The sequence below is a fragment of the Oncorhynchus tshawytscha genome, linkage group LG03, assembly GCF_018296145.1.
Source record: "Oncorhynchus tshawytscha isolate Ot180627B linkage group LG03, Otsh_v2.0, whole genome shotgun sequence".
In the NCBI taxonomy this organism is placed as follows: Eukaryota; Metazoa; Chordata; class Actinopteri; order Salmoniformes; family Salmonidae; genus Oncorhynchus; species Oncorhynchus tshawytscha.
The window spans coordinates 31,186,591-31,200,175 of record NC_056431.1 but is presented as its reverse complement, the minus strand read 5'-3'; the positions used below and the strand labels follow the sequence as shown (position 1 = coordinate 31,200,175).

General features: G+C 43.6%; 1 protein-coding gene across 1 annotated transcript in view; it reads left to right on the top strand.

The window, feature by feature from the left end:
• The first annotated feature begins 4,953 nt into the window (after nt 1–4,953).
• Nucleotides 4,954–13,585, top strand: part of LOC112234416 (transcription elongation factor A protein 3-like) — a 41,864-nt gene continuing 33,232 nt past the window's right edge. Inside the window, exon 1 of the mRNA XM_042314328.1 lies at nt 4,954–5,064. The gene's annotated coding sequence lies outside the window, so the exon portion shown is untranslated. The remainder of the gene's footprint in view (nt 5,065–13,585) is intronic.

The window sequence follows — 13,585 nt, the reverse complement described above, 5'->3', positions numbered from 1 at the left end:
CTGATCTTCATCTAAGTCACAACAACAGACAGTCTGCTTAAACTAAAAACACCAAAATTATTGCATTTTTCTTGTCTTTATTTAATACATAATTTAAACATTCACTGTGTAGGTTGGGAAATGTATGTGAACCCCTAGGCTAATGACTTCTCCAAAAGCTAATTGGAGTCAGGAGTCCGCTAACCTGGAGTACAATCATTGAGACGAGATTGGAGATGTTGGTTAGAGCTGCCCTGCCCTATAAAAAACACTCACAAAATTTGAGTTTGCTATTCACAAGAAGCATTGCCTGATGTGAACCATGCCTTGAACAAAAGAGATCTCAGAAGACCCAAGATGAAGAATTGTTGACTTGCATAAAGCTGGAACGGGTTACAAAAGTAACTCTAAAAACCATGATGCTCATCAGTCCACGGTAAGACAAATTGTCTATAAATGGAGAAAGTTCAGCACTGTTGCTACTCTCCTGAGGAGAGTTCTGCAAAGATGACTGCAAGAGCACAGCGCAGAATGCGCAATGAGGTCAAGAAGAATCCTAAATTGTCAGCTGAAGACTTACAGAAATCTCTGTAACGTGCTAGCATCTCTGACGAGTCTACGATACGTAAAACACTAAACAAGAATGGTGTTCATGGGAGGATCTGGATGTTCCACAGCGCTACTGGCAAAATATTCTGTGGAGTTGAATTGTTTGGAAGGAACACACAACACTACAGTAGCTTGCAAAAGTATTCACCCCCTTGGCATTTTTCCTATTTTGTTGCCTTACAACCTGGAATTATAATAGATTTTTTGGGGGTTTGTATCATTTGATTTACAATACATGCCAACCACTTTGAATATTCAAAATATTTTTTTATTGTGAAACAAACAAGAAACAAGACAAAAAAACAGAACTTGAGCAATTCACGTCTGATTCTGAAATCCTTCCCTCACTCCCCCTCACATTCTCTCTGTCTGTCTGCAAGCCATCCTCTCTCTGTCAGGGATGTTGGCTTCCAGAACATTGTCTAGATTAATGAGATCTATTTGCAATGATTCCATTTCTTTGGTTGACATTAATCTCTGATATGCAAAGATATGACCTGATTCTGGATGTTGTGCCATGGTAAAGTACTCTTGAATTTATGATAGTTATTCACCCCCCAAAGCCAATACTTTGTAGAGACAACTTTTACAGAAATTACAGCTGCAAGTCTCTTGGGATATGTCTCTATTTGTATTTATTATGGATCCCTATCAGCTGCTGCCAAAGCAGCAGCTACTCTTCTTGGGGTCCAGCAAACTTAAGGCAGTTTATACAATTTTAAAACATTACAATACATTCACAGATTTCCCTCAGGCTCCTACTCCCACCACTACCACATATCTACAATATTAAATGTGTGTGTGTGTGTGTGTGTGTGTGTGTGTGTGTGTGTGTGTGTGTGTGTGTGTGTGTGTGTGTGTGTGTGTGTGTGTGTGTGTGTGTGTGTGTGTGTGTGTGTGTGTGTGTGTGTGTGTGTGTAACTGATTTTTATACTACAAAGGGTGAGTCTAATCCTGGATGCTGGATTGGATTAGTTAAAACCGCATTCCAGCCAGTGTCTATTCCACAAGTTACCACCGGCTAAATGTATGATGTTGAAAAGCTTATTTACTCTGTTACATCTGACTGCGCAGTCCACTGTCTCATCAGCTCAGCCAGGCAATTTATATACTAGATCTACACTGTAAAAAGCATCTAGACATCATCTCCCATGTCTTTTCGACTAGCAAATGGTTTTCAACACTAGAGATTTGTAATAACCTTGCTGTCTCTCTCCCACATTTACAACATTGTTTCAATATTGAAATTTGACCTCTAGCTCTTCCATGGTATTTGTATTTGAATTTATTATGGATCCCCATTAGCTGCTGCCAAAGCAGCTAATATATCTACATTACTAAATCCGTGTGTGTGTGTATGTATGCATATGTCTGTGCCAATGTTTGTGTTGCTTCACAGTCCCCGCTGTTCCATAAAGTGTTTTATTATCTGTTTATCTGCCACTCCTGTGGCAGGCCGGGCGCAGTGCACATTGACACGGTCGCCAGGTGTACTGTGTTTCCTCCGACACATTTGTAATCCAACCAAATTCAAAGGTCAGGCATAGAATTAATATATTGGCTTAGTCCACTATAATCCAAAGCAATATCTGTGTCAGCAAGTGGGCATTGTGTCAAAAAGCAGTGTGGCTTGGTTGGGTTGTGTTTCGGAGGACGCACGGCTCTCAACCTTCACCTCTCCCGATTCCATACAGGAGTTGCAGCGATGAGACAAGACTAACTACCAATTGGACACCACGAAATTGGGCAGAAAAAGGGGTACATCTAAAAAATATATTAATAATTGAGAAAAAAAAATATTCCATGACACTTGTCAACTGTGGGACCTTTTCGACAGGTGTGTGCCTTACCTAATCATGTCCAATCAACTGAATTTACCACAGGTGCGCTCCAATCAAGTTGTAGAAACGAGGATGACCAATGGAAACAGGATGCACCTGAGCTCAATTCCAAGCAAAGGGTCTGAATACTTGTGATAAATGTGATATTCAGTTTAAAAAAAAAAAGTATATACATTTGCAAACATTCCACATAACAAAATGTGGAAAAAGTCCAGGGGTCTGAATAGTTTCCGAATACACCGTATGTGTGTGCTGTGTGGAGAAGAGATGACAAGCCAGAGACATACTAATGACAGACTTGCTTTTTAATAGCCTCCGCAACACACTTCCACAATTTATTATGGTCTGTAGCGTAGAAGGGTTGGTCCTGGTCGGTCCCTGGATGGGAGACCAGATGCTGCTGGAAGTGGTGTTGCGGGACCAGTAGGAGGCACTCTTTCCCCTGACCGCAAAAAAGTATCCCAATGCCCCAGGGCATTGATTGGGGACATTGCCCTGTGTAGGGTGTCGTCTTTCAGATGGGACGTTGTTAAACGGGTGCCCTGACTCTCTGTGGGCACTAAAGATCCCATGGCACTCATTGTAAGTGTGTCCTGGCTAAATTCACAATCTGCCCCTCATACCCTCATGGCTACCTAATCATCCCCAGCTTCCAATTGGCTCATTCATCCCCCCTCCTCTCCCCTGTAACTATTCCTCATGTCGGTGCTGTAAATGAGAATGTGTTCTCAGTCAACTTACCTGGTAAAATAAGGGTCCAATAAATACAATCTATAGTACTCATCTCCAGTAATGAAAAAGGGCATGTTCGCCAAAGGGAGGGTTCACAACCTCTTGATCCCCGTCATCTATGGGATTTGCTCCCAGGAATCTGCCCAGATTTCGTCTTCAAATTGTACGTTGTAGAACAGATTTCATTGTCTGTCAGATTGAACAGGGAATTGTGTCAGCTCTGTTGTCTATCTATGCAAAAATCGCTGAAGTTGGAGACTTATTTCCCTCACCAACTTTAAACATCAACTATCGGAGCAGCTAACCGATCGCTGCAGCTGTACATAGTCCATCTGTAAATAGCCCACCCAATCTACCTACCTCATCCCCATACTGTGTTTATTTTATTTACTTTTCTGCTCTTTTGCACACCAGTAGCTCTACTTGCACATCATCATCTGCTCATTTATCACTCCAGTGTTAATCTGCTAAATTGTAACTATTTGCTCCTATGGCCTATTTATTGCCTACCTCCTCATGCCTTTTGCACACACTGTATATAGACTTTCTTTCTTTCTTTTCTACTGTGTCATTGATTTGTTTATTATGTTATTGGCTTGTTTATTGTTTACTCCATGTGTAACTCTGTTGTTGTTGTCTGTGTCACACTGCTTTGCTTTATCTTGGCCAGGTCGCAGTTGCAAATGAGAACTTGTTCTCAACTAGCCTACCTGGTTAAATAAAGGTGAAATAAATCAAATATAAAATCTGCAGGGTTCAGAATGTTTCACATCACTGAATACACTGCAAGTCCATTGAGCATTGGGAGACTGGCAGGATATAGGTGTTTTTCATGAAGCTTTATAATGGTGATCACATGGCCTTTAGTGGAGTTACGTCATGCTTTAGGAGTTGAAGGGAAACACCGCTGTCACCGCTGAACGGGATGATGGGCCAGAACTGATGGGCCAACTCCAGCTCAGAGATGTCTAGGAAGCATCTTGGCTTTTCTGACTAACAATTAACTTTGCCATGGCACCACTTTCTGTCCCCCACCATTTGGGATTTTCACTCTACCCTCAGAATAGATTGAAAGATTGAGACAGTGAGGAATATGCATCTTCATTTTGTTTATCTCTGTCTCTTCAATATAAACTCTCCTATCTCTTTAATAAACCAACAGATGCTACCGCTTTCACAGTAACCAGACGGTTGTACACACGTGGGTGTGAGTGTCTGTGTGTGTCCATCTGTGTGTGCATGTGTCTGTTTGTCTTTTCTGGTTCGCTCCATTGTCTTTGCCCTCTTTCAATGTCCAAAAAGTTATTGTTCATCTTGATGTCTTGAGTTCATCATGTGAAGTCTTTGTCAGAACAAAAAATCTAACTGTCTAGGTAGCGGGCGGCAGGGTAGCCTAGTGGTTAGAGTGTTGGACTAGTAACCGGAAGGTTGCAAGTTCAAATCCCTGAGCTGACAAGGTACAAATCTGTCGTTCTGCCCCTGAACAAGGCAGTCAACCCACTGTTCATAGGCCGTCATTGAAAATAAGAACTTGTTCTTAACTGACTTGCCTAGTTAAATAAAGGTAAAATAATGGTCATAGAAGTTTTCACTTATTTTAGCTGTAAGCGAATATTGTTGAAGACTTCAGAATGTTGATGTAAGTTCTCCAGTTGCCTCCCTATGAAACTGAAAAACAGTCTACAGTCGGATCAGGTGATGGGTTAGGACCTCACTTTTCCATGGGCCCACCTACACAGCCTGGCGTCATGTGGAGCTCGTCTAAGGCCCTTCTTTGTCTCCACAGCCTGCATTCCTGGAAGCAGACGGGATGTTGGATGGAGAAGGTGTCGTCTTGCTCTTCATCATTGGTGGAGAGGTGCTTCGCAGGCCTCTCAGTGGCTGTATCACATCAGGAGACATGGTTCGTCCCCTGGGGTTGGTGGGTTAGATGTTTAGATTATTATCCAATCAGATGTCGGTTTGTTTTAAAGTTTTCCACGTCTGATTCTGAAATCCTTCCCTCACTCCCCCTCATATTCTCTCTCTCTGTCAGTCTGCAAGCCGTCCTCTCTCTGTCAGGGATATTGGCTTCCAGGACATTGTCTAGATTAATGAGATCTATTTGCAATGATTCCATTTCATTGGTTGACATTAATCTCTGATATGCAAAGATATGACCTGATTCTGGATGTTGTGCCATGGTAAAGTACTCTTGAATTTATGATAGTTATTTTCCCGAAATTACATGTTCTTCAAACTGCTCCTCAGGAGTCTCAATAATCCAGACTGCAGTGTTCAATAATCCAGACACTGGTTCACAATGCGTATGCTTTGGCCAGAGTTCTAGTTTCATCAGCAGTCTCTGGTTTTACCCAGAGCAGGTGCAGGCCTGTGTGGGATCAACAACCATGACTGTTTCGTCCAGTCATGTCAACTGGCATCACATTTACAAGCCTCCACTTGTCCAGTTTTCCCTCTAAGGCAAACTCATAGTGAGTGGTGAGGGTGGACCCACCCTACCCACCACTTTCTCCAGATGTATAGTCCAAATGTATTGATATTTCTCCCCTGTCTTTGGACAATGGTTCATCCTGTTCACATTGCTTTCTTCTCACTGAAGTAAGGGGGCTCCAGTCAGGGATGTGATTTGTAGCAGCTATCTCACTCTTGGCTCACAGGGAGGGGAAGGGGATTAAATCAAATGTTATTTGTTACATGCTTCATAAACAACAGGTGTAGACTAACAGGTGTAGAGGTCCTAGATAGCAGGGAGCTTGGCCCAAGTGATGTACTGAGCCGTACATATTACCATCTGTAGCCCCTTGTGGTCGGATGCCAAGCAGTTGCCATACTAAGTGGTGATGCAGCCAGTCAAGATACTCTCAATGGTGCAGCTGTATAAATCTTTTTGAGGATATGAGGGCCCATGCTGAATCTTTTCAGCCTCCTGAGGGGGAAGAGGCATTCTTGTGCCCTCTTAAAGAATGTGTTGATGTATGTGGCCCAGGATAATTCCTTAGTGATGTGGACACCGATGAACCTCTCGACCTGCTCCACTACAGCCCTGTCCATGTGGATGGGGGCTTGCTCTGCCCTCCATTTCCTGTAGTCCACTATTAGCTCCTTTGTCTTGCTGATGTTGAGGGAGAGATTGTTTTCCTGGCACCACACTGTCAGGTCTCTGACCGTCTCCCTGTAGGATGTCTCATCGTCGTTGGTGATCAGACCTATCACCGTCATGTTGTCAGAAAACGTAATGGTGGTGTTGGAGTCATGCGTGGCCACGCAGTCATGGCTGAACAGGGATTACAGGAGGGGACTAAGCACACACCCCTGAGGGGCCCCCGTGTTGAGGGTCAGCGTGGTGGATGTGTTGTTGACTACCCTCCCCACCTATGGGCGGCCCCTCATGAAGTCCAGGATCCAGTTGGAGGAGGAGGTGTTTAATCCCAGGGTCCTTAGTTTAGTGATGAGTTCGGAGGGCAGGAGGGTGTTGAACACGGAGTCAATGAACAGCATTCTCACATAGGTGTTCCTTTCTTGATGGTGGGAGTGTGGAGTGCAAAATGCATGGAGTGCATCATCTGTGGATTTGTTGAGGCAGTATACAAATTGGAGTGGGCCCAGGGTGTCTGGGATGATCGAGTTGATGTGAGCTATGACAAGCCTTTCAAAGCATTTTATGACTACAGATGTGAGCGCTACAAGGTGATAGTCATTTAGATAGGTTAACTTGGAATTCTTGGGCACAGAGACTATGGTGGTCAGCTTGAAACATGTAGGTATTACAGACTGGGTCAGATAGTGGTTGAAAATGTCAGTGAAGACACTTGCCACCTGGTCAGCGTATGCTCTGAGTATGCGCCCTGGTAAACTGTCTGGCCTAGGGTGGTTGCTGTGACCATATTACCGCCACACCGGCAGTTATGAGTCATGAACGCAGTAAAATTCTATGTGATGGTAATCTCCTTTTATGTACTCTGGACATGTGTTGGTCCTCAATTTGCTAAAGACCATCAGGTTAATAATGGCCTGGTACTCAGGGCTCTATTGTCCCTGTAACCACACTGATATCAATGCAATCAAAAATCACATCAAACACTTACAGTTGAAGTCGGAAGTTTACATAAACTAGTTTTAATGTCTCCAACCTAAGTATTTCAACCACTCCACAAATTTCATGTTAACAAACTGTAGTTTTGGCAAGTCGGTTAGGACATCTACTTTGTGCATGACAAGTCATTTTTCCAACAATCATTTACAGACAGATTATTTCACTTATAATTCAGTGTATCACAATTCAAGTGGGTCAGAAGTTTACATACACTAAGATGACTGTGCCTTTAAACAGCTTGGAAAATTCCAGAAAATGATTTCATGGCTTTGGAAGCTTCTGATAAGCTAATAGACATCATTTGAGTCAACCTTCAAACTCAGTGCATGACATCATGGGAAAATCAAAAGAAATCAGCCAAGACCTCAGAAAAATATATTGTAGCCCTCCACAAGTCTGGTTCATCCTTGGGAGCAATTTCCAAATGCCTGAAGATTCCACGTTCAACTGTACAAGCAATAGTACGCAAGTATAAACACCATGGGACCACGCAGCCATCATACCTATCAGGAAGGAGACGCGTTCTGTCTCCTAGAGATTAACGTACTTTGGTGCGAAAAGTGCAAATCAATCTCAGAACAACAGCAAAGGACCGTGTGAAGATGCTGGAAGAAACAGGTACAAAAGTATCTATATCCACAGTAAAACGAATCCTATATCGACATAACCTGAAAGGCCGCTCAGCAAGGAAGAAGCCACTTCTCCAAAACCGCCATAAAAAGCCAGACTACGGTTTGCAACTGCACATGGGGACGAAGATTGTACTTTTTGGAGAAATGTCCTCTTGTCTGATGAAACAAAAATAGAACTGTTTAGCCATAATGACCATCATTATGTTTGGAGGATAAAGGGGGAGGCTTGCAAGCCGAAGAACACCATCCCAACCGTGAAGCACAGGGGTGGCAGCATCATGTTGTGGGGTTGCTTTGCTGCAGGAGGGACTGGTGCACTTCACAAATAGATGACATCATGAGGTAGGACAATTATCTGGATATATTGAAGCAACATCTCAAGACCTCAGTCAGGAAGTTAAAGCTTGGTCACAAATGGGTCTCCTAAATGGACAATGACCCCAAGCATACTTCCAAAGTTATGGCAAAATGGCTTAAGGGCAACAATGTCAAGGTATTGGAGTGGCCATCACAAAGCCCTGACCTCAATACTATAGAAAATTTGTGGGAAGAACTGAAAAAGCGTGTGCGAGCAAGGTGGCCTGCAAACCTTACTCAGTTACACCAGTTCTGTCAGTAGGAATGGGCCAAAATTCACCCAACTTATTGTGGGAAGCTTGTGGAAGGCTACCCGAAACGTTTGATCCAAGTTAAACAATTTAAAGTCAATGCTACCAAATACTAATTCAGTGTATGTGAACTTCTGATCCACTGGGAATGTGATGAAAGTAATAAAAGCTGAAATAAATCATTCTCTCTACTATACTTTTATACTATATTATACTATACTACTATACTATTATACCTAAGCGGTATGACGGCTGCGTGGTCCCATGGTGTTTATACTTGCGTACTATTGTTTGTACAGATGAACGTGGTACCTTCAGGCGCTTGGAAATTGCTCCCAAGGATGAACCAGACTTGAGGTCTGCAATTTATTTTCTGAGGTCTTGGCTGATTTCTTTTGATTTTCCCATGATGTGAAGCAAAGAGGCATTGAGTTTGAAGGTAGGCCTTGAAATATATTCACAGGTACACCTCCAATTGACTCAAATTATGTCAATTAGCCTATCAGAAGCTTCTAAAGCCATGACATAATTTTCTGGAAATGTACAAGCTCTTTAAAGGCACAGTCAACTTAGTGTATGTAAACGTCTGACCCAGTGGAATTGTGATACAGTGAATTATACATTAAATAAACTGTCTGTAAACAATTTTTGGAAAAATGACTTGTCATGCACAAAGTAGATGTCCTAACTGACTTGCCAAAACTACAGTTTGTTAACAAGAAATGTGTGGAGTGGTTGAAAAACGAGTTAATGACTCCAACCTGCTTGAATGATGCCTGTGAGTATAACAGAACTCATATGGCAGGCAAAAACCTGAGAAAAATCCAACAAGGAAGTAGGACATCTGAGGTTTGTAGTTTTTCAAAGCTTGGCCTACCGAATAAACATTGAGATATGGATGAGGTTGCACTTCCTAGGGCTTCCACTAGATGTCAACCGTCTTTTGAAACTTGAATGAGGATTCTACTATAAAGGAGGGGCTCATGAGAAATGTTTGAGTCAGTGGTCTGGCAGAGAGCCTTGGTCTCATGACGCGCGCTCCTGACAGAGTCACCTCTCGTTCAAGTGCTTTTCTTCTGGCAAACGAATTCTCCTGTTAGAACATTATTGATGTTTTATATTTAAAACATCCTAATGATTGATTCCATACATCGTTTGACATGTTTCTAAAGGACTGTAACGGAACTTTGAGTTTTTGTCTGGATGAAATGCTCGCGCCTCATGAAAATGGATTACTGGGCTGAACACGCTAACAACAAGTGGCTATTTGGACATAAATGATGGAACTTTATGGAACACATCAGTCTGGGATTCCCGGGAGTGCCTTCTGATGAAGATCATCAAAGGTAAGTGAATATTTATGGTGTTGTTTCTAACTTTGTTGATTCCAAAATGGCTCTGAGTGCCGTTCTCAGATTATGCTTTTTCCTTAAAGTTTTTTAAAAATCTGACACAGCGGTTGCATTAAGGAGAAGTCTATCTTTAATTCCGTGAATAACACTAGTATCTTTTATGAATGTTTATTATGAGTATTTCTGCAAAATCCCCGGATGTTTTGGAATCAAAACATTACTGCAAGTAACGTGCCAATGTAAACTGAGATTTTTGGATATAAATATGCACATTATCGAACAAAACATACATGTATTGTGTTACATGATGTCCTATGAGTGTCATCTGATGAAGGTCATCGAAGGTTAGTGATTAATTTAATTTATATTTCTGCTTTTTGTGACTCCAATCTTGACTGGAAAAATGGCTGTGTTTTTTCAATTTGGTGGTGATCTAACATAGTCATATGTTGTGCTTTAGCTGTAAAGTATTTTTGAAATCAGACACGATGGGTAGATTAACAAGATGTTTATCTTTAATTTGCTGTATTGGACTTGTTAACTGTTATGGCTGTGATTCCCTGTACAGGGATCAACATCAGGGGAAAGTTAGCAGACTCAGGCCTCTGGGTGAAAACCCTATAATAACAAATGACATTTTTTACATTATCACAAAAATGTGGATCCCCAGAATAGACCCAACACCTTAACATGCTGATGCCACTACCATGGTACACCTGAACACCAGTGATCATGAGTACATTAAGGAGCTGTGGGACCTGGCAAAATGGTGATAGGACAACAGCCTCAGCGTAAGCAGAACAAAGTAGATGGTTAGACTTAATGACCATTCTCCCATCTACTGTACATTGCCATGGAGATGATCAGCAGTTTCAAGTTCCTAGGCACCCTGATATCCTTTACTGCCCTTAGACACTTAACTCAAAAAGTCCCACCGGCGCTTCTCCCTAACCCTCATCAACTTGCTGCAACTACAGTGTCTGTTTTTATTGCCATAGCACATGTAAATGAAATGTTGTCCATATTTACTTAAAGATGTATTTATGGTAACATTGCACATATTGTAACATTGTATAGTCCCTTGACATACATTACTTAACCATATTGCATAATGCTCAGTTTACCCACTCTAAGAAATCATATGTTTATTTAAATATTAAAGCTGCATTATGTATTAATGTGTCCAATTGATTCTGGTTGGTTGTAATGTTTTTGAAAACTTTCACTAAACAACTTTTTTTTGCTGATGGCCGATCCTGTTGGAAACGTAATATATCAATAATTTTGGGACACATCACTGGCTGCAGTATTCCGAACTTTACTAAATGCAATAAACATTTAGGATTGTCACGACTTCTGCCGAAGTTGGTTCCGCTCCTTGTTCGGGCGGTGGTCGGTGTCGCCGGTCTTCTAGCCATCATCGATCCACTTTTCATTTTCCATTTGTTTTGTATTGTCTTCCCGCACACCTGGTTTCAATCCCATCATTACATGTTGTGTATTTAACCCTCTGTTCCCCCACATGTCCTTGTCCGGAATTGTTTATTGTAAGTGCATGTGCACGTTTATCTGGTGTGCGACGGGTTTTGTACCCATTGATTTTTTGTTCTGTTTCCGGTGGTTTTTATTATTAAACTTCTCCGTTGTAAACACAGTTTTTGCTCGCCTGTGCCTGACTTCTCTGCCGCCAGTACGCAACCTTTACAGAATTCCAGAGCAGCTATATGGAGTCAGCAGGAGCAGGTACGTCCGGGAGCACGCAGCAATGCTCCACCATCTTGGCACCACCATGGACCGCGTTGTCCAGACAATGGACTGCTGGGAGAGACAGGGAGTTCTACCAGTGCCTCCACCAGCACAACCGGGGTCTCCACAACCCCCCCCCCCCTTCCTAGGACAAGGCGCTTGTTGATTCAGGTGAGGCTGGGAATTTTAAAGATAGATTGTTTGCCCATAGTTTAGGGACCCCCATTGTTCCCGTGGCTGTGCCCTTCCCCGTTCACGCCTTAGATGGTTGACCATTAGGGTCAGGGTTGATTAGGGAGGCCACCACTCCTCTGGGTATGGTGATGTAGGGGGTTCACAAGGAGAGAATTAGTCTCTTCCTCATTGACTCTCCTGCGTTTCCCGTGGAGCTAGGCTTACCCTGGTTAGCTTGTCATGACCCCGCTGTTTCTTGGCAACGGGGGGGCTCTCACGGGGTGGACACGAGAGTGCACAGGGAGGTGTTTAGGGGTTTCCGTTAGAGCTACCGCAGTGGAAAGTCCAGACCAGGTCTCTACCGTGCGCATTCCCCCTGAATATGCCGATTTGGCTCTCGCCTTCTCTAAGAAGAAGGTGACTCAATTACCACCCCATCGACAGGGGGATTGTGCGATAAATCTCCTGGTAGACGCCGCACTTCCTTGGAGTCACGTGCATCCTCTGTCACAAGCGGAGACGGTGGCTATGGAAACATATGTCTCCAAATCCCTGCATCAGGGGTACATTCGGTCCTCCACATCACCCGCCTCCTCGAGTTAATTTTTTTTTTGAAGAAGGATGGAGGTCTGCGCTCGTGTATTGACTATCGAGGTCTAAATCAGATCACTGTGAGGTACAGTTACCCGCTCCTCTCATCGCCACAGCGATTGAGTCAATGCACGGGGCACGCTTCTTCACCAAACTAGATCTCAGGAGTGCTTACAACCTGGTGCGTATCCGGGAGGGAGACGAGTGGAAGACGACATTCAGTACCACCTCAGGGCATTATGAGTACCTCGTCATGCCGTACGGGTTGATGAATGCTCCATCAGTCGTGCCCAGCCTTTGTAGACGAGATTTTCAGGGACCTGCAGGGTGACGGCAGGGTGTAGTGGTGTATATGGATGACATTCTGATATACTCCGCTACACATGTGGAGCATGTGTCCCTAGTGCGCACGGTGCTTGGACAATTGTTGGAACATGACCTCAAAATGATTCACCTTGCTGAATATATGTTTCTCTTGTTTTGGTATGTTTGTTTTATTGCTGTTATTGGTCTGTTTAATTGTGTCGTATGCTTAATCTAGTTCTGATCACATACGCTGTGCAGTTTTATAGTTCTTCCAACAGACTCCTTCCTAGGGTACCGAATTTCCAACTCAGTGGTGGAGATGGAGAATGACCGCATTGTACCCGTGCGTAATTGGCCGACTCCCACCACGGTAAAGGAGGTTCAGCGGTTTCTTGGGTCTGCCAATTACTACCGGAGGTTTATCCGGGGTTTTGGTCAGGTAGAGGCTCCCACAGCTGAAGGGGACCTGGTGAGTTTGCAGTGGTCGGCTGAGGCGGACAGGGCTTTTGGTCACCTAAGGGCTCTGTTTACCTCTGCTTCCGTGCTGGCCCATCCGGATCCCTCTTTGGCATTCATAATGGAGGTGGATGCGTCCGAGGCTGGGATAGGAGCTGTGCTCTCTTAGCGCTCGGGTACACCACCGAAGCTCCACCCCTGTGCCTTCTTCTCGAAGAAGCTCAGCCCGGTGGAGCGAAAATATGACATGGGGGACCGGGAGCTGTCGGCTGTTGTAAAGGCTCTGAAGGCGTGGAGACATTGGCTTGAGGGGGCTAAACACCCTTTTCTCATCTGGACTGACCACCACAATCTGTACATCCGGGCAGCGAGGAGACTGAACCCTCGCCAGGCAAGGTGGGCCATGTTTTTCACCCGATTTGTGTTCACCCTTTCCTACAGACCAGGCTCCCAGAACGTGAAG